This window comes from Dendropsophus ebraccatus, chromosome 14 (assembly GCF_027789765.1).
Source record: "Dendropsophus ebraccatus isolate aDenEbr1 chromosome 14, aDenEbr1.pat, whole genome shotgun sequence".
Classification (NCBI taxonomy): domain Eukaryota; kingdom Metazoa; phylum Chordata; class Amphibia; order Anura; family Hylidae; genus Dendropsophus; species Dendropsophus ebraccatus.
In genome coordinates, this window is record NC_091467.1 from 2,138,340 (window position 1) to 2,151,636 (window position 13,297).

Below are 13,297 nucleotides of genomic sequence, written 5' to 3' on the forward strand. Positions count from 1 at the left end.
TTTCAAAGCTTTTTGGATAATTGAAACTCTCAGCGTTACGACCCTCGATGGCTGAAAGCGTCTCAGTAACACTCAGCTGTCAGCCGCACATAAACCTCGATTATAGGCTGCGGGGATCGGATATTTCACGGGATTAAATCCTCCAGAGCCGCGTTATCCTGACAAGTCGCCGAACAAATCTCACATGTGGATTGTGCAAATCTAGTAGTCGATTCTGCCTGTCAGCCGAGGATCCTGGGACTAATTCTATATAAATATATTTCTGATATCACTGCGACTAACAACAGCCAACGACCGAGTAAGAAAACCATGAAATGTTACCGAACGCTACAGCCGCAACACCCACCTCTGCTAAAACATCGCCATACCTAATCATCATTACAACCGCCAAAGTATGGCTGTATACCGCAAACGGGTGATGCTGCTCAGTGTATTTACAGGAGTCACAAATAATAGATCCTACAAGGGACAGAGAAGGAAATGTGCTAAAATATTGCTGCATTACTGTCCGCTAAGTATAAGAATATAAGTACTATAATAATGCTCCTATATACAGGGATATACTACTATAATACTGCTCCTATATACAGGAATATACTACTATAATACTGCTCCTATATACAGGGATATAACTACTATAATACTGCCCCCTATATACAGGAATATACTACTATAATACTGCTCCTATATACAGGGATATACTACTATAATACTGCTCCTATATACAGGGATATACTACTATAATACTGCTCCTATATACAGGAATATAACTACTATAATACTGCCCCTATATACAGGGATATACTACTATAATACTGCTCCTATATACAGGAATATACTACTATAATACTGCTCCTATATAGAGTAATATACTACTATAATACTGCTCCTATATACAGGAATATACTACTATAATACTGCTCCTATATAGAGTAATATACTACTATAATACTGCTCCTATATACAGGAATATACTACTATAATACTGCCCCCTATATACAGGAATATAACTACTATAATACTGCTCCTATATACAGGAATATAACTACTATAATACTGCTCCTATATACAGGGATATAACTACTATAATACTGCCCCTATATACAGGAATATACTACTATAATACTGCTCCTATATACAGGAATATAACGACTATAATACTGCTCCTATATACAGGGATATAACTACTATAATACTGCTCCCTATATACAGGAATATACTACTATAATACTGCTCCTATATACAGGAATATAACTACTATAATACTGCTATATACAGGGATATAACTACTATAATACTGCTCCTATATACAGGAATATACTACTATAATACTGCTCCTATATACAGGAATATACTACTATAATACTGCTCCTATATACAGGGATATAACTACTATAATACTGCCCCTATATACAGGAATATACTACTATAATACTGCCCCCTATATACAGGAATATAACTACTCTAATACTGCTCCTATATACAGGAATATACTACTATAATACTGCTCCTATATACAGGAATATACTACTATAATACTGCTCCTATATACAGGAATATAACTACTATAATACTGCTCTCTATATACAGGAATATACTACTATAATACTGCTCCTATATACAGGGATATACTACTATAATACTGCTCCTATATACAGGGATATAACTACTATAATACTGCTCCTATATACAGGGATATACTACTATAATACTGCCCCCTATATACAGGGATATAACTACTATAATACTGCTATATACAGGGATATAGTACTATAATACTGCTCCTATATACAGGGATATACTACTATAATACTTCTCCTATATACAGGAATATAACTACTATAATACTGCTCCTATATACAGGAATATACTACTATAATACTGCTCCTATATAGAGTAATATACTACTATAATACTGCCCCCTATATACAGGAATATACTACTATAATACTGCTCCTATATACAGGAATATACTACTATAATACTTCTATATACAGGAATATAACTACTATAATACTGCTCCTATATACAGGGATATAACTACTATAATACTGCTCCTATATACAGGGATATACTACTATAATACTGCCCCTATATACAGGAATATAACTACTATAATACTGCTCCTATATACAGGAATATAACTACTATAATACTGCTCCTATATACAGGAATATACTACTATAATACTGCTCCTATATACAGGAATATAACTACTATAATACTGCTCCTATATACAGGGATATAACTACTATAATACTGCTCCTATATACAGGGATATACTACTATAATACTGCCCCTATATACAGGGATATAACTACTATAATACTGCTCCTATATACAGGAATATACTACTATAATACTGCTCCTATATACAGGAATATACTACTATAATACTGCTCCTATATACAGGAATATACTACTATAATACTGCTCCTATATACAGGAATATACTACTATAATACTGCTCCTATATACAGGAATATAACTACTATAATACTGCCTCCTATATACAGGAATATACTACTATAATACTGCTCCTATATACAGGGATATACTACTATAATACTGCTCCTATATACAGGAATATAACTACTATAATACTGCTCCTATATACAGGAACAGTATAATGATATAGTTAGGTGTCTGCATTCTGTGGATGATGTAGGTGACTTTCTCTCTATATATCTGGGTGTCTCTTCTCCCTCCTGGGTGTATTGTTCCTCCGGAGCTGTAGTTTGTTGGTAATTATAGTGCAGGTATAGATTTGCAGGACACTGATAGTATTGGGGAGATGTTTCAGTGTCTCTTCTGGCCTCTTCTCTATGGGGTACAGACGGCTGATACTGCTGAGTTTGTCTGATCCCGAGCGCCTGGCACTTGATTAGCGGCGGCTGACGAAGTTATTTGGAGCCTAAGGCTGTCTGGAAAACATGGATCCAGCCCCAGGCTATGCTCACACAGTTTTTTTGCCATATACTGGGGCAGCTCTGTGAGTGTAGGGTCACTTGGGCACCCACCCCCGGAGGTTGAGGATAACCCAAGTGTAACCTGGTGTGCAGGTGCAATAAAGAATCGACCAGAGTCCAGTAACTAGAAGGATTTTTATTTACTTAAAATCTTCAGTGAAATCCAGGATAACAAGAAAATCTTAAAGGGGTAGTGCGGCGCTAAAAAATTATTCACAGAATAACACACATTACAAACGTATACAACTCTGTAATGTATGTTATGTCTGTGAATGGCCCCCTTCCCGTGTCCCACCAGCCCCGCCCACGATTGGCTGAGCACAGTTGTGATGCGGCGGAGGGGGGGCGGCGGCAGGGATTCGGCCATCCGTCCGAAGATGCCGTTTGGCACAAAATGGCGGACGGCCCTCGACACGGATCAGGTAATGTATAGCGCACCACACTTCCGGGTACACAGGCGTGGGTGGAGGGACACGGGAAAGGGGCGATTCACAGACATAACATACATTACAAAGTTGGATAACTTTGTAATGTGTGTTATTCTGTGAATAATTTTTTAGTGCCGCACTACCCCTTTAACATGCAGGTGCAGGCAGGAGGTCGAGGTAATAAACTTTGTGAAATGAGAGTAGAACAGAGTAGAGGAACGCCTTGAGGGCCCTGTCCGATGTAGCTGTGTATACAAGTAACAGACGGAAAAGATACTCTTACTCACGTATACATCCTTTTGATCTGATCGCCTTTTGCCCTATAGTGTCGGGGTTACAGTATGATACGTAGGCGTAACTGCAGCTTTGTCCTACTGGGCTAAGTACCTAACTCCAGGTGACTGCCCTGTGCATTGCTGAAGATATCCCTGCTTCAAGGTTCTCCTCAGAGGACGTCACTCCCTCCTTAGATTTCTAGCACTACATGCTAGACTGTACAGTAAACTGTTCTATTTTTAAATCACTGGGACTCAGTAAGGAACGCCATTGGCATTGGCTGTATCCCAGTTTTCCAGGCGTTCCTTACAATGTATCCACCCGCTGCACGGAGCCTGCAGACAGCGGGAGTCAGCCGCCGAGATTTCTGATTCATTCGAACCTGAAATCCGTCTGGTTCGCTCATCTCTAAACACCAGACCTGTGTGCTGGACTAGCACTGGTGTCACAACCATCACTGGCTGAGTACTACACCACACCTTCAGCTGTGCTCACTACAGTATACACTACAGTATACAGCAGCGACACCTAGTGGGGAAAAAAACACAGTACTCTTTCCTTCATCCCCTTTTTATGAGAACCTGAGTGAGTTACTTTGCCCATGTGCATAAGACTTTGTTGCCACCTGTGCTGGGACACTATATTTCAGTATTTTTTTTTAACCAAAACCAGGAGTGGGTTAAAAACCCAGAAATTGTGCAAATCTTTCTACTATAATTTAAAGGTGTTCATACATCTTTAATAAGGAATAAAACATGTATACGTAGGTCATCTGAGCATGCCTGTGACAAGAAAGTCCACCAGTGTCTATGGTTTGACGTACATGGTTTGACATACAAACTGACTACGTCCAATCCCATACTACAACAAGAGTATTGGGTTTTAGGAAGACAGATTTTAATAAAATGGGGGAGTATTTAGATAAAGAATTAAGAGGGTGGGATAAAACATCGGGAGCGAGCACTCAGTGGGCAGAATTAAAAAATGTCATATTAAAGGCAACTAGACTATATGTACGAGAAGTTAGCAAAAGTAAAAGGAAGAAGAATCCATTATGGTTTACTAGAGAGGTTAAGGCCATTGTAAAAGGAAAAAAGGCAGCGTATAGGAAGTATAAGGAGACTGGGAATGAAGCTGACAGAGAGACGTATAAAAGTATACAGAAGGAGGCATATCATCCTATAGGAGGTATACAGAGCCTGGGGGGGGGTAGCTGACAGAGAGACTTATAAAAGTATACAGAAGGAGACATATCATCCTATAGGAGGTATACGGAGCCTGGGGGTGTAGCTGACAGAGAGACGTATAAAAGTATACAGAAGGAGGCAAAGCAGATTATAAATGCTGCTAAAGCCTCAAAAGAAGAGGAAATGGCAAAATCTGTTACTGCGGGGAATAAAACCTTCTTCAGATATATAAGTGACAGGAAGAAGAAGAAGAATGGCTGCAGCATTACTAAAATAAGTAATGGGGAGAATACGTTTATTGATGGAGATAAGGCGGTCGCTGACTATTTGAATAGTTACTTCTGCTCAGTGTTTTCAGAAGGAGCCTTCACAATCACAGGATGGTTGGACACAGCATTGCCTCCAGCTATATGGGTTCGGCTCCAGTATTTTCAGAGGCTGAAGTTGCAGAGGAACTTGCCCGTTTAAAGCTGAATAAGGCGATGGGTCCAGATGGGATCCATCCCAGGGTTCTTAAAGAACTCAGATCTGTGATTGCTGCCCCCCTGACAGATCTGTATAACCAATCCCTGCTAACAGGAGATGTCCCCGATGATTGGAGAACAGCCAATGTTATACCAATCCACAAGAAGGGGAGTAGAGAAGAGCCCAGTAACTACAGGCCAGTGAGCCTGACATCTGTAGTAGTGAAAATGATGGAAACTCTTCTAAAAAAGAAGATAAGGGATCACCTAAGAATCAACAATTTGATGGATCCAAACCAGCATGGCTTTACTGAGGGCCGATCATGTCAGACTAATCTCATTGATTTCTTTGATTATGTCACAAAAGTGCTGGATGAAGGTGCTGTGGATATCACCTATCTGGACTTCAGCAAAGCCGCAGATACAGTTCCCCATAAAGAGCTGATAGAGAAGTTGGAGAAGATTGGACTAAATCCCTGGATAGTTCAGTGGATTTGTGGTTGTCTGAAGGAGAGATATCAGAGGGTGATGGTAATGGTGAATATTCCGAGCAGAGACTGGTTACAAGTGGTGTGCCTCAAGGGTCTGTTCTGGGTCCTATTCTTTTTAATATGTTTGTAAGTGACATAGGAGAAGGGTTGGTAGGTAAGGATAGTGACATAGGAGAAGGGTTGGTGGGTAAGGATAGTGATATAGGAGAAGGTTTGGTGGGTAAGGATAGTGACATAGGAGAAGGGTTGGTGGGTAAGGATAGTGGCATAGGAGAAGGGTTGGTAGGTAAGGATAGTGACATAGGAGAAGGGTTGGTAGGTAAGGATAGTGACATAGGAGAAGGGTTGGTAGGTAAGGATAGTGACATAGGAGACGGGTTGGTAGGTAAAGTTTGTCTGTTTGCTGACGACACAAAAGTGTGCAATAGGGTTGAAATTCCTGGAGGTGTCAGTAATATGGAAAATGATTTAGCTTTGCTAGATACGTGGTCCAAACAGTGGAAATTGAAGTTCAACGTTTCCAAATGTAAAATAATGCACTTAGGGAGGGGGAATCCTCTATCCCAGTATCACATTGGCAGTACTGTGTTGGAAAAGACTTCAGAAGAGAAGGATTTAGGGGTAATGATTTCTGAAAGCCTTAAAATGAGTCACCAGTGCAACCAGGCAGTGGGGAAAGAAAATCGTATGCTGGGGTGTATAGCTAGAGGTATAACCAGTAGGAAGAGGGAGATTGTGATCCCGCTGTATAGAGCTCTGGTGCGGCCACATCTGGAATACTGTGTCCAGTTCTGGAGACCTCACCTAAAAAAGGACATTGATAAAATAGAACGGGTCCAAAGACGGCTACAAAAATGGTGGAGGGTGTGAGGCATAAACCATATCAGGAAAGACTGAAGGATTTGAATCTGTATAGTCTGGGGGAAGAAGGGAAAGGAGAGGACATGATGGAAACCTTTATATATGTTACAGGGGGAAGAAGGGAAAGGAGAGGACATGATGGAAACCTTTATATATGTTACAGGAGGAAAGACGGAAAAGGAAGACATGATGAAAACCTTTAAGTATGTTAAGGGACTAAATAAGGTTCAAGAGGGGAGTGTTTTTAGTAAAAAACTGAGCTCAAGAACAAGAGGACACAGTGAGAGGTTAGTTGGGGGAAAGATCAGAAGCAATGTAAGAAAATATTATTTTACTGAAAGAGTAGTAGATACCTGGAACAAACTTCCAGCAGAGGTGGTTGGTAAATCTACAATAACAGAATTTAAACACGCCTGGGATAGACATATATCTATCCTAAGATAATAAGGAAGAAAATACTAAAAGGGCGACTAGATGGACCCAGTGGTCTTTTTCTGCCGACAATCTTCTATGTTTCTAAGTCACTGCCTGAATCCTCTGCCCTCCTGCAAACTCTTCTGTCCTTTATCAACTCCTTTGCCTCCTGATCTGTCTCCTCCCCCTTTAGATGGCAGTGAATCGCTGATGTACAATGACGGTTAATTTGCTGCCCGACATGGTTTTACAACAGGACTAAAGATCTAACTCGACAGGTGCTTCACATGGTTAACTTCACCCAGGAGAGCTGTGAACTTCACCCAGGAGAGCTGTGGACAGAGTACACTGACATACAAAGTCACAGTACAGGAGCAATTTCACAGCTATACAGCTTACACTACTACCCTCACACCATCCTCTATCCGTCCCTCATACATAAGACACCGTTTATAACTGTCTCTAACCCTGCATCTTTCTGTCTCTACCTATCTCTCCTAGTTTGTTCAGTTCACTGTACAGGACCTCACAGGCCGGATGCTGGCGCGTTTCTGTATTTATCTAGGAGGAGAAAGCGTGACATCACAGGGGGATGGGGGGTACAGCAGATTGGCCAGCAGCAGGGCATTTTGTGAATCAACGGCCATTGTTTGCATAGACTTTAATGCAAATGATTGCATTATAAAAAGAACGTCCGTTGTGCAAACTGAAAACCACGGCTGTTCTTTTCATAAAAGGTATGTTGTGTGAACATAGCCTAAAATTGCTAACCAATTCAGATTTCCTCCAGGCTGCTATGTCCCCTCCTCCAGGCTGCTCCACCCCTTCTCCACATTCTTCTGTCCTCTTCCCCAGGCTCCTCTGTCCTCCTCTCTCCAGACCCCGCTGTCCTCCTCCAGACCCCTCTTCCCCAGGCCCCTCTGTCTTCTTCAAGTTCCTCTGACCTCTCTCTTTAGCCTCCTCTCTCCAGACCCCTCTGTCCTCCTCCAGACCCCTCTTCCCCAGGCTCCTCTGTCCTCCTCCTCCTCCAGACCCCTCTGTCCTCCTCTCTCCAGACCCCTCTGTCCTCCTCTCTCCAGACCCCTCTGTCCTCCTCTCTCCAGACCCCTCTGTCCTCCTCTCTCCAGACCCCTCTGTCCTCCTCCTCCAGACCCCTCTTCCCCAGGCTCCTCTGTCCTCCTCCTCCTCCAGACCCCTCTGTCCTCCTCTCTCCAGACCCCTCTGTCCTCCTCTCTCCAGACCCCTCTGTCCTCCTCTCCAGACCCCTCTGTCCTCCTCCTCCAGACCCCTCTTCCCCAGGCTTCTCTGTCCTCCTCCTCCTCCAGACCCCTCTGTCCTCCTCTCTCCAGACCCCTCTGTCCTCCTCTCTCCAGACCCCTCTGTCCTCCTCTCTCCAGACCCCTCTATCCTCCTCCTCCAGACCCCTCTGTCCTCCTCCTCCAGACCCCTCTTCCCCAGGCTCCTCTGTCCTCCTCCAGACCCCTCTGTCCTCCTCTCTCCAGACCCCTCTGTCCTCCTCCTCCAGACCCCTCTGTCCTCCTCTCTCCAGACCCCTCTGTCCTCCTCCTCCTCCAGACCCCTCTGTCCTCCTCTCTCCAGACCCCTCTGTCCTCCTCCAGACCCCTCTGTCCTCCTCTCTCCAGACCCCTCTGTCCTCCTCCTCCAGACCCCTGTGTCGTCCTCCAGACCCCTCTGTCCTCCTCCTCCTCCAGACCCCTCTGTCCTCCTCTCTCCAGACCCCTCTGTCCTCCTCTCTCCAGACCCCTCTGTCCTCCTCTCTCCAGACCCCTCTGTTCTCCTCTCTCCAGACCCCTCTGTCCTCCTCCTCCTCCAGACCCCTCTGTCCTCCTCTCTCCAGACCCCTCTGTCCTCCTCCTCTCTCCAGACCCCTCTGTCCTCCTCCTCCTCCAGACCCCTCTGTTCTCCTCCTCCAGACCCCTCTGTCCTCCTCTCTCCAGACCCCTCTGTCCTCCTCTCTCCAGACCCCTCTGTCCTCCTCTCTCCAGACCCCTCTGTCCTCCTTCTCCTCCAGACCCCTCTGTCCTACTCTCTCCAGACCCCTCTGTTCTCCTCTCTCCAGACCCCTCTGTCCTCCTCCTCCTCCAGACCCCTCTGTCCTCCTCCTCCAGACCCCTCTGTCCTCCTCTCTCCAGACCCCTCTGTCCTCCTCTCTCCAGACCCCTCTGTCCTCCTCTCTCCAGACCCCTCTGTCCTCCTCCTACAGACCCCTCTGTCCTCCTCTCTCCAGACCCCTCTATCCCCCTCTCTCCAGACCCCTCTATCCTCCTCTCTCCAGACCCCTCTGTCCTCCTCCAGACCCCTCTTCCCCAGGCCCCTCTGTCTTTTTCAAGTTCCTCTGACCTCTCTCTTTAGCCTCCTCTGTTCTGGTCTCCAGAAAACTTTGCCCCCTCTTAATATTCCTGAATACTCCTCTCTCCAGACCTCTCTGCCCTCCTCCTCCAGACTCCTCTGTCCCTTGTTCAGACTCCTTAGTCATTTCTTCCAGACTCATCTGTGTTCTGCAGACTCCTCTGTTCCCTCCTCAGACTCCTCTGCCCCTTGTTCTGACTCCTCTGCCCCTTGTTCTGACTCCTCTGCCCCTTGTTCTGACTCCTCTGCCCCTTGTTCTGACTCCTCTGCCCCTTCTTCGGACTCCTCTGTTCCCTCCCCAGACTCCTCTGCCCCTTGTTCGGACTCCTTAGTCATTTCTTCCAGACTCCTCTGTTCTTATACTGTACCAGTGAGAGATGACAGTAAGTGGTCTCTGTGGCCGATCAGGGGGGCTCTGACTCCCCGGATGTGTCTTCTAATTAACACGTTAGCATTGTTAAGCGTTTTGCGGTGACACCACCTCCTTCTCGTCACATATAGTAAATCTCCTCAGATGGAGGTGACAGGCTGCTGCCGCGTGACATTATTCTCTGACACCACCTCTGTCTGGGGAAATATTCATGGCCGCACTTCACACTCTGAACACCAGGTGGCGCATACCAGGATTGTAATCCATAATGCTCTGCCCCCTGTGGTCGGGATGGGGATTGCAGCCGGGAAATATTTCCGATTAGGGTAATAACAAAAATTTGAAAAATTCTGATTTTTCTGAACAAACTGGTAACTAGAATAAATGAGCAGCTTCACCCCCTCCCAGCTGTGTCATAGTATGATGGGAGTTGTAGTTCTGTCTTGATTTGTACCCTAACCCAGTGCTCCACAACCTGCATCTCTCCAGCTATTGCAAAACTACAACTCTGAGTATGGACATGCTGGGAAATGTAGTTCTGCAGCAGGTCGGGGAACAGTACCCTGGGTGGTCTAGACACCCCATAATGTTAGAGTATGTTTCCCCAGGGGCGAAGCTAGGATTCATGGCCCCATAGCAACAAGGGGCACCAAGGATACACTACCTGCCCACCCCTACATACACGTACCCACCTGGCCCGGCACAGTCCCCCGCCACATACCCACCTGGCCCAGCACAGTCCCCCGCCACATACCCACCTGGCCCGGCACAGTCCCCCGCCACATACCCACCTGGCCCGGCACAGTCCCCCGCCACATACCCACCTGGTCCGGCACAGTCCCCCGCCACATACCCACCTGGCCCGGCACAGTCCCCCGCCACATACCCACCTGGTCAGGCACAGTCCCCCGCCACATACCCACCTGGCCCGGCACAGTCCCCCGCCACATACCCACCTGGCCCGGCACAGTCCCCCGCCACATACCCACCTGGTCCGGCACAGTCCCCCGCCACATACCCACCTGGTCCGGCACAGTCCCCCGCCACATACCCACCGGGCCCGGCACAGTCCCCCGCCACATACCCACCTGGTCCGGCACAGTCCCCCGCCACATACCCACCTGGCCCGGCACAGTCCCCCGCCACATACCCACCTGGTCAGGCACAGTCCCCCGCCACATACCCACCTGGTCCGGCACAGTCCCCCGCCACATACCCACCTGGTCCGGCACAGTCCCCCGCCACATACCCACCTGGTCCGGCACAGTCCCCCGCCACATACCTACCTGGTCCGGCACATTCCCCCGCCACATACCCACCTGGTCCGGCACAGTCCCCCGCCACATACCCACCTGGTCCGGCACAGTCCCCCGCCACATACCCACCTGGTCAGGCACAGTCCCCCGCCACATACCCACCTGGCCCGGCACAGTCCCCCGCCACATACCCACCTGGCCCGGCACAGTCCCCCGCCACATACCCACCTGGTCCGGCACAGTCCCCCGCCACATACCCACCTGGTCCGGCACAGTCCCCCGCCACATACCCACCTGGCCCGGCACAGTCCCCCGCCACATACCCACCTGGTCCGGCACAGTCCCCCACCACATACCCACCTGGCCCGGCACAGTCCCCCGCCACATACCCACCTGGTCCGGCACATTCCCCCGCCACATACCTACCTGGTCCGGCACAGTCCCCCGCCACATACCCACCTGGTCCGGCACAGTCCCCCGCCACATACCCACCTGGTCCGGCACAGTCCCCCGCCACATACTGTGGAGTTGAGAGTCTATTTTATATGTGTTATTGTGGAGTTGTGGTCCGGCACAGTCCCCCGCCACATACCCACCTGGTCAGGCACAGTCCCCTGCCACATACCCACCTGGTCAGGCACAGTCCCCTGCCACATACCCACCTGGTCAGGCACAGTCTCCCTCCACAAACCTACTTGGCCCGGCACAGTCCTCCGCCACATACCTACCTGATCCGGCTCAGTCTCCCACTGTGGGTGTGTGGTGGGAGACTGTGCTGGACCTGGTCGGTATGTGGTGGGGGACTGTGCCGGGCCAGGAGGGTATGTGGCGGGGGACTGTGCCTGACCAGGTGGGTATGTGGCGGGGGACTGTGCCGGGCCAGGTGGGTATGTGGTGGAAGGAGCCTCTTTTGGCTGGGGGTGCATTGCTGCCTCCAGCCACAAAACTGGCAGGGCGGGGAGCTAATGGCTTCTTGCTCTGTCAGTCAGACCACCGCTGCATTTAACTGTAAGCATTCATCACAAATGCTCACAGTTAAAGGGCCAGGGGCCCGTGGGCCCCATTAGTGCATGGGAGGGCCCCGTAGCAGTAGCATGGTCGGCTTTCCTAATACTCTGTCATGGTCTCTGGTTGCCTAGCAACCACTCTTCTGGCTTGGTTTGTCACTCCCTAGCAACCACTCTGCTTCTGGTTTGGTTACTAGTTGCCTAGCAACCACTCTGCTTCTGGTTTGGTTTTGTCCCTTAGCAACCACTCTGCTTCTGGTTTGGTTTTGTTGCTTAGCAACCACTCTGCTTCTGGTTTGGTTTTGTCCCCTAGCAACCACTCTGCCTTTGGCCTTAGTGACCTCTGAAGTGACCTCTCCCTGAAGTGAACCCTCCCGCAGAGGACAAGATGGCGGCAGTTCAAGACAAACAAAAGATCATGGCGATGGAGACATGGCGGCTGTTTGGTCTCTGATCATCTCCCAGGAGGGTCAATAATACAGCATGTGATCAGAAATGGCCTAACACTGCGCCGCCCTGGTGGTCGCCATAGTAACATACCATAACCGTCATGGTGACAAAGACCAAAGGCCAATCCTCTCCCACAGACAGATGGTCTCGCTTCTTCCCTCCGTGACCCGACCACCGCCATTTTCTTTTATTTTTCCTTCACTTACAAGATAACGCGACGTACGGAGCGATATATAAATGTCGCTTAGCGTTGTGTGTGGTTAAATAGCGGTAACATGGCGCCCACCTGTACACTCCGCAGTCTGCGGCGCCCCTTTACTACCATATTAACGGCGGAGATTTGTGAGGCAGAAAAAGAGCGAAAAAACTGCTGCAAAGCGATGAAAGACGCAAATTTATATAGATTCTTCTCTTTATGAGGTCGGAATAAAGGAACAAAATAAACCAACGCAGCGATCACCGCGCCAAAGGTGCCACAGCCAATGTATGAAGCAACGGGGACACCTAGAGGCCAACAGCCGAACTGCGGGAGATGAAGGATTTTCTGTACACACAGCAAACAGCCATAAGAATAAAACCGCTGACGGGAAGGGATAACAGGGATGGTCCCCTGACGATATCTCCAGAGCGGCCGGTGGGGTCCCCAGGATGTAGTGCCCAGATCCCACAGATGAGCTGCCGTAAAGCAAACTGCTGGAAAACTTTCTGCTGACTAGTAGTAAGGAGTCAAATCACACAGCACCGATCAGAGCCC